Here is a 13,391-nt window from a genome sequence, read left to right as displayed (position 1 = left end):
AAGATTTTCTTATCTCTAGCTTACATTATTGTAAGAATACGGTATATAATACACATCACACACAAAATAAATGTTAATTGACTGTTTATATTATGGGTAAGGCTTCCAGTCAACAGTAGGCTGTCAGTAGTTAAGTTTTGGGAGAGTCAAAAGTTATACACAGATTTTCAACTCTGCAGGCAATCAGTTCCCCTAACCCCCTCATTGTTCACACGTCAACTGTATATACACAAAAGTATTATATGAACCTCATTAGAATAGCTGTCTATAGGGAGAACAGAATGAGTGGGATACAATGGAATGAATAAATAAACCAACAAATGCATGAACAAGCAAAACAACAGAGGGGCTTGCATGGGCCAGAGATGACAAAGGGCTAAGAATGAGAATATAATTAATTCAATTCCTCACACCTGAGGTCTAAAACCAAGGAAAGGGAGGGCCGGGCGTGGTGGCTCACACCTGTAATCCCAGCACTTTGGGAGGCCGAGGCGGGCGGATCACAAGATTAGGAGTTCAAGACCAGCCTGGCCAACACAGTGAAACCCCGTCTCTACAAAAAATACAAAAATTACCCAGGTGTGGTGGCACATGTCTGTAGTCCAGCTACTCGGGAGGCTGAGGCAGGAGAATCACTTGAACCCAGGAGGCAGAGGTTGCAGGGAGCCGAGATCACACCATTGCACTCCAGCTTGGTGATAGAGTAAGACTCCGTCTCAAAAAAATAAAAAAATAAAAAAACAGGGAAAGGGAGGAAACTAGATACAGGCTGACTAGATACAGCCTTTAGAGTTAGAAAAGATGATTTGACAATCTAAGCCCACACTCAGGTTGAATGAAATTGAAAAGCCTTTCAAACTAAAACATTTAATTACACCATCTGCTGCAGACAGAACTCAGACAACTCAAGCAGGTAATGTCAGCTTGCTGTTTTATATCACCACCCTCAACACAGAATAAAAATCAGCTGCATGTGAAGCAGTGACTAGAATGAAGAGGCTGCTTCCTCCTTCTAGCGGTTCTTTCCAAAAACATTAATAGGCACCAACTCTATGCATGTCGCCCTGCAGGGAGACACGGGGTATATAACTATGACTTACTGTTCATTCCTCAAGGAATTCCCAATCTTGTGGAAGATTATACATAATGAGGCAACAAAAACTATCCAATAAAACCATGGAGAAGCCAGTGATGAAAGGCCCTGTGAGCAGAGCCGATGGCAGTTTGGGGAAGAGAGACCAACATGGACTGGGGTGATCAGGGTGGCTGTGTGGGAAAGCTGGAAGGGAAGTGACAGATCTCTGTGCTGGATGATGGGCCACTACCATCTGTAAATGGCTAATTAAAGACCACGTGTGGATTTTTTATTCAGCTCTTTCGTGTCATTCCTGCTATCAGCACAGAAACCAATCTCAACTTTCCAGCTATACTGAGCTAAACTCTCACCTCATGGAATTTGCAGATAAAGTTCAAAAGGATCTTTGCCTTTTCAAAATAATTTTGAATGGTTGAGTAGTCCCTCTGTGCTCTGTCACTGACACCCTCTCAAGGCTGCTGAGCATGTGCCATGCTATGGCTTTCTCCAACATCAGGAAATGTTCTCTACTCACAGTTTCACCTTAATACAAATGTGTTCTCTCTTCAAAGGGCAAAAAATTCATGACCATTTGACTGGGAGAAGTCATTTCTAGGTACAGTGTCCATCTTTTTCTGAGGAACACAGGAGGAAAATCTTACAGAAAAGAGTTAACATAGCAGGCCTAAGACTGCTTTGTGAAGGGAGGGGAGGGGAGGGGAGGGGAGGGGAGGGTAAGGGAGGGGAGGGGAGGGGAGAAGAGAAGAGAGGGGAAAAGAGAAAAGAGAAAAGAGAAGGGAAGAGAAGAGAAGGGAAGAGAATAGGGTTTTGCTGTGTTGGCCAGGCTGGTCTCAAATTCCTGGCTTCTAGAGATCCTCCCACCTTGGCCTCCCACAGTGTTGGGATTATAGACATGAGCCATTGTACCTGGCCCAAGACTGTTATTCTTAAAAAGTCTCATAAAAAGCATGGTTAACCCTTGGCTGGCACCTGGGAACTTAGATTTCAGAAGGGTTCCCACCATCCAAGCTGGAAAGAGGGACTCATTGTGCCTAAATTATTGTGTGGTTTATGCTGAACTGCTTTTCTTCAGGTAGTATGGAATGTGGTATGTGCTGGGCAGAGGGGGCCTGCATGACCAGCCCCCAATAAAGACCCTGGGTGTTGGGTCTCTAGTGAGTTTCCCTGGTAGACAGCATTTCACATGCGTTGTCACAGCTCCTTCCTGGGGGAGCTAAGCACATCCTGTGTGACTGCACTGGGAGGGGATGCTTGGAAGCTTGTGCCTGGCTTCCTTTGGACTTGGCCCCATGCACCTTTCCCTTGGCTTTCCCTTTGCTGACTGTGCTTTGTATCCTTTCACTGTAATAAATTACAGCCATGAGTACACCACATGCTGAGTCTTCCAAGTGAACCACCAGATCTGAGCATGGTCCTGGGGGCCCCCAACACAGAAATAAATTATAAAAGAAAGGACCGGGCATGGTGGCCCATGCCGGTAATCTCAGCGCTTTGGGAGGCCGAGGCAGGAGGACCACTTAAGCTCAAAAGTTCAAAGTTATAGTGACCTATGACTGCGCCAATGCACTCCAACCTGGGAGACAGAGCAAGACCCTGTCTCCAAAATAATAAACTAAACACATACTTCTGCCTTCCAAGTGTCTTAAAATTCAATGGAATGGTAGAAATATTTTTAAAACACTAAATCAAAAGAAACCTGGAAAACAAGAGTGCCGATGGCCAACTAAAATGTCTAGGAAATTTCTGAAAAGTAAAAAGTACTCAGAACCAGATTACCTGAGCAAACCACAGCCCAATACAAGCTTGGAAGGAGGCTGTTACGCAGAGGGAAATGGTAACAGGTTTCCAGGAACAGGCTTCTAACAGCAGATAGAAGAGCAGAAGTAGAATCTGACAAGGTGATTAACTGGGGAACTGCAGTCGGAATGGCCAGGACTGTTGGACCCTTCCCCTCACATGGAATACACACGCCACTCAGCAGCACACCACAGCTCTTCAACAATCACAGGAGGCAGGCTATGCCTAGTAAGACAGGGAAAAAGAAATTCTCAAACTTCGAAGATGAACACATAAAGAATCACCAAGTTTTTATTCAATATCATGAAACAGGGACACTGAATCAACAAGAGAACACATACCCAAGCAAAGATAATTACTAGAGCACGTAGAAGAAATTACTAGATATTCTTGGGAAGACCTAAGGGGACATTATTTAGAGCAAGCAGTTGGTATGTGACGATCTTTATGATATACCGCAAAATAAAAACACAGGGTGAAGGCCAGATAGAGAATAATGCTACTATTTGTGCAAAAAAGGAGAAATGGAGAATCTGATTCATATTTGCTTGTATTTGCATGAAGAAATTTTGGAAGGTACATAAGAAACTAATAACAATGGTTACCTGCTTGTAAGGCGAGAGAAGTAAGAGAACAGGAATGGTGGGGACACCTTTTGTGTCCGGAATTGGTGGGTTCTTGGTCTCACTGACTTCGAGAATGAAGCCGTGGACCCTCGCAGTGAGCGTTACAGTTCTTAAAGGTGCTGTGTCTGGAGTTTGTTCCTTCGGATGTTTGGATGTGTTCGGAGTTTCTTCCTTCTGGCGGGTTCGTGGTCTCGCTGGCTCAGGAGTGAAGCTGCAGACCTTCGTGGTTGAGTGTTACAGCTCTTAAGGCGGCGCGTCTGGAGTTGTTCGTTCCTCCTGGTGAGTTCGAGGTCTCGCTGGCTTCAGGAGTGAAGCTGCAGACCTTCGCGGTGAGTATTGCAGCTCATAAAGACAATGTGGACCCAAAGAGTGAGCAGTAGCAAAACGTATTCCTAAGAGCAAAAGAACACACCCTCCGCAGCACACAAGCGGACCCCACAACATTACCACTGCTGGCTCGGGCAGCCTGCTTTTATTGTGTTACCTGGCCACACCCACATCCTGCTGATTGGTCCATTTTACAGAGAGCCGATTGGTCCATTTTACAGAGAGCTGATTGGTCCGTCTTGACAGGGTGCTGATTGGTGCGTTTACAATCCCTGAGCTAAACACAGAAGTTCTCCACGTCCCCACTAGCTTAGCTAGATACGGAATGTCGATTCCTGCATTCACAAACCCTGAGCTAGACACAGGGTGCTGACTGGTGTATTTACAATCCCTTAGCTAGACATAAAGGTTCTCCAAGTCCCCACCAGACTCAGGAGCCCAGCTGGCTTCACCCAGTGGATCCCACACCAGCGCCGCAGGTGGAGCTCCCTGCCAGTCCTGTGCACTGCGCCCGCACTCCTCAGCCCTCGGGTGGTCGATGGGACTGGGCGCCGTGGAGCAGCGGGTGGCACTCGTCCCGGAGGCTCGGGCCGCACAGGACCCCAGGCGGTGGGGGAGGCTCAGGCATGGTGGGCTGCAGGTCCTGAGCCCTGCCCCGCGGGGAGGCAGCTAAGGCCCGGCAAGAAATCAGGCACAGCAGCTGCTGGCCCAGGTGCTAAGCCCCTCACTGCCCGGGGTCGGCGGGGCCGGCCGGCCACTCCGAGTGCGGGGCCCGCCAAGCCCACGCCCACCCGGAACTCACGCTGGCCCGCAAGCATCGGGTGCAGTCCCGGTTCCCGCCTGCGCCTCTCCCTCCACACCTCCCTGCAAAGCTGAGGGAGCCAGCTCCAGCCTTGGCCAGCCCAGAAAGGGGCTCCCACAGTGCAGCGGTGGGCTGAAGGCGGAGGAGGCGCCGAGAGCGAGCGAGGGCTGCGAGGACTGCCAGCACGCTGTCACCTCTCACTTTCATTTATGCCTTTTTAATACAGTCTGGTTTTGAACACTGATTATCTTACCTTTTTTTTTTTTTTTTTTTTGAGACGGAGTCGCGCTCTGTCACCCAGACTGGAGTGCAGTGGTGCCATCTTGGCTCACTGCAAGCTCCGCCTCCCAGGTTCACACCATTCTCCTGCCTCAGCCTCCTGAGTAGCTGGGACTACAGGCAATCGCCACCACGCCCGGCTAATTTTTTTTTTTTTTTTTTTTTTTTTTTTTTTAGTGGAGACGGAGTTTCACCATGTTAGCCAGGATGGTCTCAATCTCCTGACCTCATGATCTATCCACCTCGGCCTCCCAAAGTGCTGGGATTACAGACGTGAGCCACCGTGCCCTGCCTATCTTACCTATTTCAAAAGTTAAATTTTAATAAGTAGAGACCCAAGGCCAGGCGCGGTGGCTCACGCCTGTAACCCCAGCACTTTGGGAGGCCGAGGCGGGCGGATCACGAAGTCAGGAGATCGAGATCATCCTGGTTAACACAATGAAACCCCGTCTCTACTAAAAATACAAAAAATTACCCTGGCGTGGTGGCGAGCACCTGCAGTCCTCGCTACTCGGGAGGCTGAGGCAGCAGAATGGCGTGAACCTGGGAGGCAGAGCTTGCAGTGAGCCGAGATAGCGCCATTGCCTTCCAGCCTGGGCGACAGAGCGAGATTCTGCCTCAAAAAGAAAAAAAAAAAAAAAAAAAAGAGTAGAGACCCGGAAAGTTAAAAATATGATAATCAATATTTTAAAACACTCAGGAGATGGGCTAAAGAGTTGACTGAACAAATCTAAATATTAGATTGGTGACCTGCAAAATCAGCCCAAGGAACATTCCAGAATGCAGCCCAACAAGATAAAGAGACAGAGCATTTCCACTGGGCACAGTGGTATGGCAGGGGAATTGCCTGAGTCCAAGAGTTCCAGGTCACATTGAGCCACACCATTGCACTCCAGGCCTGGGCAACACAGCAATACTCGTCTCAAAAAAAAAAATTAAATTAAAAAAGACAGAATATTTGAGAGAAAAAAATGCTTATTTCAAGAAACATGAAAGATAAATCGAGATATTCTAATTCCCAAGTAAGAATAATTCCAGAAGCAGAAAATAGAAAAGAGCAAGGAAACACTCAAAACTTCTCCAGTGCCATAGAAATGTGTATTAATCTTTAGAATGAAACAGACTACCAAATGCTGAGCAGGAAGAACAAAAAAGATCCACTCTTAAGCCAGTGTGGTGCCCAGGCGCAGTGGCTCACGCCTGTAATCCCAGCACTTTGGGAGGCCGAGGCAGGCGGATCACCTGAAGTCAGGGGTTTGAGATCAGTCAGGCCAACATGGTGAAACCCTGTCTCTACTAAAAATACAAACATTAGCTGGGTATGGTGGTGCACACCTGCAATCCCAACTACTTGGGAGGCTGAGGCAGGAGAATCACTTGAAACCAGGAGGTGGAGGTTGTAGTGAGCCGAGATCATGCCACACTTCCAGCCTGGGTGACAGAGCAAGACTCCATCTCAAAAAAAAAAATCCACTCCTAGACAAATAATAGTTAAATTTTAGAACACCAAGGAGAAAGAAAAAAAAAATTGTAAAGCTTCAGAGAAAATAAACATTAACTACAAAGAAACGAGAGTCAGACGCATGCACTTCTTCCTAGATACCAGCAGATAACAAAGCAATATCTCCAAAATTCAGAAGGTTTTAACGTAGAATCCTATACCCAGTCAAGAATATTCACATGGAAAAGTGAAATAAAAAACATTGCTTAAACATGCAAGGGTTCAGAAAGTTTACCACTCACAGAATCCCTGAAAACAAAACCAAATAATCACTTAAGGACTCATTAAGCAAAACAAACGAGATAAAAGCACCAATGATGAGTAAATAATCAGAAAAATTTACAGTTTACCTAAATAACTGTTTATGCATAATGTATGAAAACCCAAAAATTTAATATGGGACAGAATTAAAATCATGATAAGATTCTTTTTTGCTTTACTCATGGAGAGTTCACATAAACAGATTATCTTTTAACAGCAAGAGAAAAAAATGTTTAGATATGTGTGAAAAACTAAGGGTACCAAAACAGTGCAAATTCATTTATCATCAGGAAAATCCAAATTGAAACCACAATATCCGCCAGAATAACTAAAAGGGAAAAGACAAATTACCAAGAGTTGGCAAGAATGTGGAGCAACCACATATACTTCTGGGGTAAATAAGTTGGTGCAACCAGTACTGAAAACTGTTTGCTAGTATCTACTAAAACTGAGCATATGCACAGACTACCACCAAGCAATTCCACTCCCAGATACACACTCAACAGAAATGCATACACTCACTCAACAAAAGACATGTACTACAGTGTTCATGCACTTACTATTCATAATAGTCCAAAAATGCAAACAACCAACTGCCAATCAAAGTCAAATGTATATCTACATTAGAGATATATACAATGGCAAATACACAGCAATGAGAATGAAATGAACCAGCTTGGCACAGTGGTTCATGCCTGTAATCTCAGCACTTTGGGAGGCTAAGGCAGGCAGATCACTTGAGGTCAGAAATTTGAGACTAGCCTGGCCAACACGGTTAAACCCTGTCTCTACTAAAAATACAAAAATTAGCCAGGCATAGTGGTTGCAGGCCTGTAATTCCAGCTACTCAGGAGGCTGGGATGGGAGAATCGTTTGAACCTGAAAGCCGGAGGTCGCAGTGAGCCGAGATCATGCCACTGCACTCCAGCCTGGGCGATAGAGCGAGACTCCGTCTCGAAAAAAGAAATCAAAAGCATAAAATAAGATGGCAGGACTAATCCACAAAATATCAGTAATCAAAATAAATATAAATGGGCTAAAGCTACCTATTAAAAGACAAAGATTTCACACCCGTAAGGATAGCTACTATCAAAAAAAGAGAGAGAATAACAGATGTTAGCAAGGATGTATAGAAACTGAAATTCTCATGCATTGCTGGTGAGAATATAAAATGGTTCAGCCTCTGTGGAAAACAGTATGCTGGGTCATCAAAAAATTAAAAATAGAAGTACTACTTGATCCAACAATTCTACTTCTGGGTATATACCCAAATAACTGAAAGCAGGGTCTTGAAGAGATATTTGTACACCCATGATCATGGCAGCATTATTCATAATAGCTATGATGTGGAACCAACACAAATATCCATTGACAAATATATGGATAAGCAAAATGTGGTGTATACATTCAATGGAATATTAATTAGCAATAAAAATGAAGAAAATTCTGACACATGCTACAACATGGATGAACCTTGAGGGCATTACGTTAAATAAAATAAGCCAGTCATAAAAAGACAAATACTATATGAGGTACTATATTAGATACTCATACAAGGTACCTAAAATAGGCAAATTCATAGAGACAAAAAGCAGAATGGTGGTTGCCAGGGGCTGGGGTAATGGATACAGAGCTTCAGTTTTGTAAGATGAAAAAATTCTGGAGATTGGTTGCATAACAATGTGCACACACTTAACACTGGGGAAGTGTAAACTTAAAAGTAGTAAATGGTAAAAATAAAAATAATAAATAATAAATTTTATGTTATTTTACCACAATATTTATTAAAAGACAAAGATTAACTAATTAAACAAAATCCAGCTATAAGCTAATGGTAAGAGTAACAATTAAAGAAGACACAGAAAATTGAAAATCAGTGAATAGAAAAAGATATTCCATGTAAATGCTAACAAAAAGCAAGGACAGCAATGTAAAGAGAATGAACAACAAAAATAATTAAATAAGATGGCTCGTTTATTCCCAAAAGGTACAATTCACCAAGAAGATACAAGAATTGTGAACCTTTAAGCACATAAAACAGCTTCAAAAATATAACATTTAAATAAAAATATATATTAAACATAGAAATAGAACAAAAACCCCTACAAGAATCATAATGGGAGTCTTCAATACAACTCTCCATAGCAACAGGTCAAACAGAGAAAAAAATAAGTTAAGGATGCAGAAAACCTGAATTATCATCAATAAACTTGAGATTAATATAGAACTGTATACCCAATATACTAAGAGTTCAGGGAACAGTCGTGACTGACAGTGGACTGCAAATTAATCTGTTTTTAATCTTTGTTTTTCTTTCAGCACTGTGGCAGAATAGAGATCCCAAAAACCTTCCAGCTACAAAACATCTTTTTAAAAATATAAAAAAATATAAAAATAACTCTGAAATCAATAGAAGACACATGGTGAAACCAAAATTCTAGAATACAGGGAGAATAAAGGATTTTCAGATATTACAAAAACAGAGAATTGATCATCACTGAAGTAATTTCTAAAGAATGTACTTGAGGGAGAAGGAAAATGTTCCAAAGAAAAGTATCTGTGATACAAGACAGAATGGAAAGTGAAGAAATTGTAAACAGGTAGATAAAGCTAATAAATGTTGACCTAGAAAATAACAAAAACAATAGCAATAATGTCTCGTTGGAAGGGTTAAAGTAAAAATACAACTAAGGCCAAATGTGAGGTAAGTGGAATGAAAGAATTAGAAGTCCTTGCCTTGTTCACAGGACTAATTGATTAAATAAATGAGCCAAGTTTTCCATTCAAACAGTTAAAACTTGAACAAAATAAACTCAAATTAAGTAGAAAGATAAAAAACAGAAATTAATGTCATAGAAAAATTAAAAAATCAATAGAATTAATCAATAAATCCTGGTTAATAAAAGCTGGTTCTTTGAAAGGATTAATAAAATAATCATTAAGCAAGTCTGATCAATAAAAAAGAGAAAAGGTATCAAAAAAAGTACTGTATCAGAAAGAGAACATACAGATACATACAGATATGTAAGAGTCTGTTTTCTTACACCAGAATATTATATACAACATTATGCTAGCATATATTAAATTTCAATAATGTTAATGATTTTCTAGGAAAATAGAAAATATTAAATTTACTTTGAAGAAACAGAAAAACTGAGAAAAATAAATGATCATGAAAAAAATGAAAAGGTAATTAAATACTGATATTAACTTCCTAAAAAAACACCAGCAGCAGCCCAGGCAGTCTGCAGTCAAGTTCTGCCAAACTTGAGGGAACAGATAATTCTTCTATTCCAGAGCATAGAAAATGATGGAAAGTTTCCCAATTTAATCAGAGAGGACAGCCTGATCCTTATTATGAACACAGATAAAAATGCGGTAAACTATATGCCAATCTCAGATACCAAAACCCTAAATAAGATGCTAGCTTATTGATGTGAACAACCCAAAAGTGCATTTTAAATTAGCCCAGGGTTTTAGAGAAAGAAAATCTAGCAATGTGACCACTTATGTTAACAATTTTAAGACGAAAATCTACATGATCATATCAATGCGTGCTACACAAAAGCATTTGGACAAAAACCCCAACACCCACCCTTGACTTTTTAAACTGTTAGTAATTAGGCATAAACAGAAATGTACTTAATGTGATAGAATACACTCGATGAAGATACAGAGGGACTGCTCCCTAAAACCAAGCCCAAGACAAAGATTCCTATTTAACCTTAATAGTCAACACTGCAGCGAGAATAATGTATGGAAGACAAGGAAAAAAGTACAAACATGAGAGACATCTGTTGTTTAACAGACAATAAGATCACCTACTTGGAAGAGGCAAACGAATCAACCGAAAAACTATTAAAACTGAGACAGGCTTTAGTATGGAGGCTCAGCTTCAGCTGTAGTTTGGGCTACCAAATTCAACTCGCTTGCTTGCAGAGTTAATCCTGCAAAGCTAATTTCTGTTGAGGTATTAGGATTGACAAGCCTTTGCTCCTCCCTCCTCCCCCATCTTCAACACTGAAATAACACGATGTTTGGAACTGGATAACAGAATCTTCCAAAAACAAAAATTGTCCTGAAGGGCTGACTTGTGCCCCTACTCAAAAAACACTTTATCTGCTGCCTGCAGCTTCTACCGTTGCTGGTGGATAAGCCTGTCAACCAGCTCGGCATAATTCTTCCTGCAGAGGGCAAGGAAGAGCACCTTCACAGGAAGATTTTTTTCCGAACTGTATGCCGCTTATTACATAAACTTACGTGCTGGCAAATGGAGCTCCAGCAAAATAAGATATTCTGAGTCAAACTTCCTTAGGAAAAAAAAAAAAAAAAAAAAGCAAGCACATAACACTAATTTCCTTGCACGGGCACTGGGGAAGGAAGTCGTTACTGCCGCACGCCCGCAGGTCCGCACCACCGGGAAACCCACGGGCACAGCGCGCTGCCCCCGGGCCTTCCAGGTGCACCGCGCCGCGGCGCCCCAGCTGACCCGGGATGCGCAGCCCTAGCCCTTCCCCTGTCACTCCGGCCAAGAAGGGGCGGGAGCGCGGCGGACGCCGAGGGCTAAGGGCTTCTCGGTCCTCTGCACCACGCAGCACCCCCAAGGCACAACAGGGAGGGTGCGGGAGGCTCCCGAGACCCAGGAGCCGGTGCCGGGCGTGCCCGCGCACCTGTCCCACCGCGGCGAGGGCTGGGGTCGCCTCCAGGGCCGCAGCTGCCGGGAGCCACCTGGCTCTCAGTCCCGGGTCCCTGCGACAACCCTCGGGCCCGGAGGGGAGGAGGCAGCCACCTGCCGCTGCCACCTGCGGCACCGGTCCCACCGCTCCGGGCCGGGCAGGACAGGGCAGGACGTCCCTCCTGGGCTGGGGACAGGACACGCGACGAGGGGACCGGGGTCCCCGCGGCGAAGACGCAGCACGCCTTCCCAGAAAGGCAGTCCCGTGCCCCCGCGACGGACTGCTGGACCCCCGCGCTCGCCCACCCATGCCTTCAGACCACGCGGCTGAGGCGCAGAGCCGGCCGGCGGGCGGGCTGGCGGCGCAGCTCGTACTCACCGGCCCCGCTGGCTCAGCGCCGCCGCAGCCCGCAGCGGCCGCGGCTCCCGGCGCTCACTGATGCTCAGGAGAGGGACCCGCGCTCCGCCGGCGCCTCCAGCCAATGCAGCCAGGGGGCGAGCGCGAGTCGCGCGGGGCTCGCTGGGAGATGTAGTCCCCGGACCGCCGCCTGCGCCGTCCTCCTTCAGCCGGCGGCCGGGGGCCCCCTCTCTCCCGGCTATCAGTGTCTCATCTCCCTATCTGCTCATCCTCTGGTCGCAGATAATCCATGTTTGGGCGCCCCAAGCCAGCTGCGGACCCCGTTTCCGCATTCTAGACTGGCGGTTTTCTAAGGGTGGTGCCCGGACCAGCAGCTTCAGCCTCATCTGGGAACTTGAGAAAATGCAGATTCTCCATCCCACCCAGGCTATTCGGTTTTTCCTGCACTGAAACCATGAAGGTGGGGCCCAGCAGTCCACATTCTCGCAAGCCCGTCAAGTGATTCTGAGGCGCCCTCCAGTTTGAGAGCTATGCTCACAGCCTCACCTCCGCCCCGCAACGGGCCCCGTCTTGCCTGTGGCGCTAGCCGCACACGACACCTCATCCTGCGGGGCCCGCCCCTCGGCTGCACCTTCACCGCCCAGCGCCTCCTCCGGGATGCAGCGGAGGCGCCTGGAAGTCGGCAAGGTCAACATCCCACTCAGCATCTTCCCTACCCTCACCGCTCCTCCTCCAGGGTGCTTCATGGCCAGGGGTTAGAAAGAGCCACTGTGTTTCTTAACATGGAAGTGGCCTAAGACCTTAATGAAAGCTGCAGGAGTGGAATGACAGGACCTTCGGTCATACTTGAGGGCGTGAAGATCAAATGAGGAGGAAGGAAAGGATCCAGAGAGAATAACCAAGCCTGGCAAGTTGTGGTGCCCAGGTAGAGGGGCGAGCCTAGACTAGAGGTTCTCGACCAGGGCCGGTATTGCCCCTCCTCGCCACCCCGCGGACATTTGGGGAGGTCTGGAGACATTTTTGGTTGTCACGATGCGGGAGATGCTACTGTTACCTAAGTGGGTAGACACGAGGATGCTCCTCAACATCCTACCTGAAGGACAGGACTGCCCCACAAGGAAGAATGATCCGGCCGCAAATAAGAAACCCTGGGCTGGTCAGCAACAACCCCTTTGTTCTGAGAAGAGAGGAGGAAAGAATAAAAGAAGAGGGGTGAAGTTTTGGTTTGGTAGAGGAAACTTGAAGACATTTTCACTGGAAAGGAAGAGAGGAAGAGGAGGGAGATGTCTGTAAGGACGAGCAAACCGGGTGACAGCTGATTTCCTCATATTGAAGTAATGAGTCCTAGTTATAATAAATTCCTAATAAAAACCCAGTTTATCCTGCAATGAACTTGTCATTTTTTTAAAAATATACTGCTTGATTCTGTTTGCTAATATTTTATTTACAGGCTTTGCATTGATACGCAAAAATGAGATGGGCAATAATTTTCTTTTTGAATGTCTAATGTTGTTTGGTTTCAGAATCAATGTTATGCTCACATCATAAAAAATTTGGAACCGAGGCAGGAGGAGTGCTTGAGGCCAGAAGTTCGAGACCAGTCTAGGAAACACAGTGAGACCCCTGTCTCTACAAAAAAAAAAAAAGAAAAGAAAAAAAATTGGGCGTG

At 45.1% G+C, this 13,391-nt stretch overlaps 1 protein-coding gene across 1 annotated transcript in view; it reads right to left on the bottom strand.

Moving 5' to 3' along the window:
- SPECC1 (sperm antigen with calponin homology and coiled-coil domains 1) overlaps nucleotides 1-11,797 on the bottom strand; it is a 305,733-nt gene extending 293,936 nt beyond the window's left edge. Inside the window, exon 1 of the mRNA XM_054536298.2 lies at nucleotides 11,744-11,797. The gene's annotated coding sequence lies outside the window, so the exon portion shown is untranslated. The remainder of the gene's footprint in view (nucleotides 1-11,743) is intronic.
- Nucleotides 11,798-13,391: the final 1,594 nt, after the last annotated feature.

Source organism: Pongo abelii, chromosome 19 (assembly GCF_028885655.2).
Source record: "Pongo abelii isolate AG06213 chromosome 19, NHGRI_mPonAbe1-v2.0_pri, whole genome shotgun sequence".
Classification (NCBI taxonomy): domain Eukaryota; kingdom Metazoa; phylum Chordata; class Mammalia; order Primates; family Hominidae; genus Pongo; species Pongo abelii.
Note: the sequence above shows the minus strand (reverse complement) of the source record. Positions and strands in the feature narration are given on the sequence as shown.